We start from the raw sequence: 5,623 nt of genomic DNA, 5'->3' as shown, positions 1-5,623 counted from the left end.
ACACATTATTTCAAATGGTAAAGACCAATCCGGAGCTATGATAATAGGGGCTGAAGTTAGCTCCCTCTTCAAGGTAGAAAAAGCTTCCATGCAAGCTTCATTAAACTCAAAAACAGCATCCTTTGCAAGGAGATTACACAATGGCCTTGTAATGCTTGAGAAATTTTTGATGAACCTTCTATAGAATCCAGCATGACCTAGAAAGCTTCTAATTCCTTTAACAGAGGTAGGGGGTGGAAGATTTGAGATGAGGTCGATCTTGGCTTTATCCACTTCGATTCCCTTGCTTGAAATCACATGGCCTAGTACAATGCCTTGTCTCACCATGAAGTGACACTTCTCCCAATTCAAAATCAGATTTGTTTCCTGGCATCTTTTAAGCACTAGAGACAAGTGGTGAAGACAATTATCAAAAGAGGAACCAAAAACTGAAAAATCATCCATAAATACCTCAATGAATCGTTCCACCATATCTGAAAAGATTGACATCATGCATCTTTGGAAAGTTGCTGGGGCATTGCATAAACCGAATGGCATCCTTCTATAAGCAAACGTACCAAATGGGCATGTGAATGTGGTTTTCTCTTGGTCTTCCGGAGCAATGGGAATTTGATTATAACCTGAAAAACCATCAAGAAAACAATAGTAAGCATGGCCAGATAAACGTTCAAGCATTTGATCAATAAAAGGTAAGGGGAAATGATCTTTTCTAGTGGATGTGTTCAACTTCCTGTAATCAATGCAAACTCTCCAACCAGTGACAGTTCGTGTAGGAACTAGCTCATTCTTCTCATTCTTCACAACGGTGATTCCGGACTTCTTTGGAACAACTTGCACAGGGCTCACCCACTTAGAATCTGAAATTGGGTAGATGATTCCTACATCGAGTAGCTTTAAAACTTCAGCTCTAACCACCTCTTTCATGTTGGGATTTAGCCTCCTTTGGGCATCACGAGATGGTTTGCTGTCTTCTTCCATTAAAATCCGGTGCATGCACATGCTTGGACTAATTCCTTTGATGTCTGCTATGGTCCACCCAATGGCTGTTTTATGCTCTTTTAGAACTTTAATTAAGCTCTCTTCTTCATGTGAGGAGAGACCTGCAGCAATTATAACAGGGAGAGTTTCGTTAGCACCCAAATATGTATATTTAAGATTATTGGGAAGAGGTTTAAGTTCTAGCTTTGGTGGGATGACAATGGATGGCTCCAATTTCGTGGATGATGGTCCAAGAGGCTCGATTGGTGGCCTAAAGGATGGTGGGTATGGCGGAAACACTTCTAAGGCAGCCACCACTTCTTGGAACTCCGGTTCACAAAGATCTTCCTCTTCTTGTGTTAAGACAGCTTCTAGAGCATCATTAGACTTTCTCTGCAAAATTTTGGAAGAAACCTCATGATCCACAACATCAATTGAAAAGCAAGAATCAAGAGAGATAGAAGGTTGAGATAGAGCATTAAGCATTTTAAATTCAACAGTTTCACCCAAAACAGTCATGGAGAGAGTGCTATCTTTCACTTTGATGATTGTGTCTGCAGTGGCCATGAATGGCCTGCCTAGGAGAATGGGATCAACACGATCTCCATTTGGATTGTCTTCCATGTCCATCACTACAAAATCAGCAGGGAGAATTAGTGTATTAACTTGAACTAGAATATCTTCTACAATACCTTTTGGATATTTTATAGAATGATCAGCTAGTTCAAGTCGCATTGAAGTCTTCTTCATCCCTTCTAAGCCAAGCTCTTGATAAACTGAATATGGCAAAACATTGATGCTTGCTCCCAAGTCCAACATGGCTCTTCCAACCTTCTTGCCTCCAATGTTAATGGGAATGTCAAAGCTGCCAGGATCATCTAGTTTTGGTGGAAGCTTCCTTTGCAATACAGCACTTACATTCTGGTCGAGCTTTACTCCTTCATTTGGAGCGAAATTGAGCTTGTGAGTTTTCAAGTCCTTGATGAATTTTCCATATGCAGGAATCTGTTCAATAAGATCAAGCAAAGGCAAATTGATATTAACTTTACTCAAAATATCATAAATCTCTTTAAAAGCCTTATCTTGCTTTGCTTTCTTAAGACGGCCTGGAAATGGAATCTGTGGAACATATGGAGCGGGTGGCACGTATCTATCTTCTTGAAGATGTGGTGGCACAAATTTGTCATCCCTTTTATGCAATTGGAATTGATCGGATTTCTGAGAATCTGATTTGGCCTTAGGAGCAGATTGAGAAGTTTTGAGTTGTTCTCCTTCCGTGGCCATGGTCTCCTCCTCTTCATTTTCTACAATCACAACATCATTTGAAAGATTAGAATCATCTTTATTATCAATGATCTTACCTGATCTGAGCACATGAATGGCCTTGGCTTCTGGGTTCTTTGGATTGATCTCAGTTTGGCTTGGCCATTTCCCAGGCACTCTTTGAGTTATTTCAGCAGCTATTTGGCCTAATTGGACTTCCAATTTGGAGATGGCAGCTTGTGTAGTTTGCTGAAAATTGGATTGGTTGATTGCCATCTGCTTCACTATATCTTCCAATGATGATGATGATTGTTGTGGCCTTTGGAATGAAGGGGGATTTGCTTGATTCTGGGTATTTCTCCATGAAAAGTTTGGATGATTCCTCCAACCTGGATTATAACTTTGAGAGTATGGATCATTTCTTGGACCTTGGTTGTAGGAATTTACCAACTTAGCTTGCTCTTGCACAAATTCTGGATATCCAGCCCCAAGTGGACAAGCTGTGGTAGCATGGTCATGAGATTCACAAATGCTACACACTTCCTTCGGAGGGCTTCTTGAGTTTAATGCAAGAAGAGCATCTAGCTTTTGTTCCAGTTTTGAAATCTGCACACTAGAAGCATCATTAGAACCACTAATAACACGTTTACCTCTTGTATCCGTATGTTGGGTCTCCATTGCTATCTCCTCAAAGAGTTCGTACGTTTCTTCTGGAGTTTTGGTTTTAAAAGAACCACCTGCAAAATTGGTGACTATATTATGACTAGAAGGGGTTAGTCCTTTATAAAACATACGCATTTGAAGCTTCAATGGAATCCCATGATGAGGACATTGGTTGAGCAACCCATTGAATTTCTCCCATGCTTCACAAAACGATTCATCATCTTGCTGTGCAAATAACAAGATCTTGTCCCTAAGCATGTCGGTCTTTTGCGTGGAGAAGTATTTTTCCAGGAACTTCTTTTGAATGGCAGACCATGTAGTGAGTGAACCAGGCTTCAAAGAATTCAACCAATACTTCGCCTTATCCTTTAAAGTGTATGGAAACACTCTCATTCGAAGTTGATCTTCTGTCACACCTGTCAAGGGAAAAGAACTCACAACATTAAAAATATCCTTTATATGAGTCAATGGATCTTCATTAGGTAAACCATAAAAGGAAGGCAGCATATTAAGATGAGAAGATTTAAGCTCATAATTTCGAGCTACAGTGGGCAGCAAAATGCTTGAAGGAGATGCTGGAATTGTTGGGATATCAAGTTCTCCCATGAACTCAATGGCAGCCATCATTTCTTCTTCTTCTTGGTCTGAACTTGCTTCCGAATTTGAAAGTGAAGAACCGGGAAGTTCAGTGTGGAGAGCAAGACTTGTAAATGTAGCAAGAGCTTGCTCTTTTGCAGTTGACAACTCCCTTTCTAGACGATTCTGAATTTCAGAGGTCACTCGTCTGGGTTGCAATGATGGTCCTGCGTTCAAAGATCTAGAACGTTGGAACGAAGACCTCACTTGTTCAAGTAATGGATTTTTAGACATAAACTACCTGAAACAGAAAATTAGATTAATTAGAAACACTAAAAAGAATAGGGTAACCTTGGGCACATAACCAGGGAAGAACTTTCGTTCAGTCCCCGGCAACGGCGCCAAAATTTGTTGTTAATATTATGTTAACTCGCAATTGTACGGGGCAATTAGTAGTATAGCAAGACAAGTACGAGGTCGTACCCACGAAGACTGAGAAGTTAAAACTAGTTATGTACTTAGATTACCAAATTCAAGAAAGTAGGAGGTTATGTCTAAAACAGAATTTAAAACAAGAGTGGTTGTGATTGTTGAACAAAAGAAGCAAAATGAAATTGCAAACAAAAACAAGTAAACAAATGTAACAAAGAGTGGTTTTAAGAGTTGGAAAACAGATTTTGAGACTAGGGCATTCGAATCACCATAACAATTCAATTCTGGGTTATAAAGATTCAAGTAACAAGTCTAATTCAGATTCAAAGATTGATTCTAGCTAAAGTATGATTAGGCCATGGTGTTTGGTCCTAACCTTGTGTTCCTAATTCCCTAATTTGATCATTTGTTGTCTAACCTAAAATTAAGCATTAGGAACCCATTAAGCATAGAAGAACATTTTAAACAACCAAGTATGTATCTAATCCCTGTTGTCGAATGTCCATACATACTCTTCCTATTCATAGTTCAATTCGAATTAAAGCATGGTGTATACTCTTAATTCAAACCAAGATAGTTAACAAACAAGTTCTAATGGTGATCAATCATTCAAACAAGCATGTTAACTTATAAGCATAATGAATAAGAACATGAATCATGAATCAAACTTGAAACTCCAAACTTATAAACCCAGAATATTCATGTTAGGTTACATCGAAGCCCTAGTTATGGATTTAGCTACTCATAATGGAAAAGAGACTTGAACAGAAATGAGAAAACATAATGAATACAATAAGAGTAGAAAAACCCTTTTTCCGAAGTTCTTGTGGTGTCCAAGGCTTCTCCAAGTGCTTCTCCACTTCTAATGCTTCTCCAAGAGCTCCCCCACTTCTAGAAAGATGTATGAAGGATATGGAGGTGATTTGGGATGAGTTTGAGTGAGTGGTGATGGCTAAGGAAGATGAAATTCGTAGGGAAATGGAAGAGAGGTTTGCTGGAGTTGTTTTGGTGATTGTTGGAGTGTTTGGGATTTTGAGAGTGTTTGAGGATGGTTGGAGTGAATTGTGGGGGTTGTGAATCTCAGGATTTGTTGTGTCTTGAATGTGGAATGGATGTGGTATTTATAGGGAGAGGGGAGTGACAAATCTGAATTCAATATGGCTAATGCATACAACACTTGCATTATAAAAGATGAATTGGTTGATGCACTTCACTAATGCATACAACACTTGCATTATAAAATCTGAATTGGTTGATGCACTTCACCAATAGATCCCACCAGCAGCCCTAGCTCATCTTCATGTCACCATGACCAAGCTTCCAACCAGAAATGATAGCTCATACCTAGCTCACCATGACCAAGCATCCAACCAGCACATGCTGAGGTCAGCATAACCAGCAACTTCAAGGGCTTACAACTTGGGCCTCTCTTAATCAAATTAGGACTTTAAGCACTCGAAATTGAAGTTCAGAATGTCTTCTTTCCAGCCATATATCATTTGGGCCAATCCAAGGTCGGAGGAGGAAGTTAAGGCCAAAACAAATTGCTAACTCATTTTGCGCGCTGATAAAATCCATCCTGAGCATGGCTCTGTGTTTGCTAGGTAACAGACTCCATATTTATCCAATGGGGCTGAATTTTGGATATGTTATAGTACACACCCATTGGAACAACGTTCATGAAGAATGATGCCTCATCCGAGCTGTGTAG

General features: G+C 39.5%; 1 non-coding gene across 1 annotated transcript; it reads left to right on the top strand.

Annotated features, from left to right (window-relative positions):
• The first annotated feature begins 3,055 nt into the window (after positions 1-3,055).
• Positions 3,056-3,162, top strand: LOC148293004 (small nucleolar RNA R71). Its single transcript, XR_015826018.1, has one exon. It is a non-coding gene; the product is annotated as a small nucleolar RNA R71 (small nucleolar RNA).
• The last annotated feature ends 2,461 nt before the right edge of the window (positions 3,163-5,623 follow it).

This window comes from Prunus avium, chromosome 7 (genome assembly GCF_965620075.1).
Source record: "Prunus avium chromosome 7, drPruAviu1.hap1.1, whole genome shotgun sequence".
Lineage (NCBI taxonomy): Eukaryota > Viridiplantae > Streptophyta > Magnoliopsida > Rosales > Rosaceae > Prunus > Prunus avium.
Note: the sequence above shows the minus strand (reverse complement) of the source record. Positions and strands in the feature narration are given on the sequence as shown.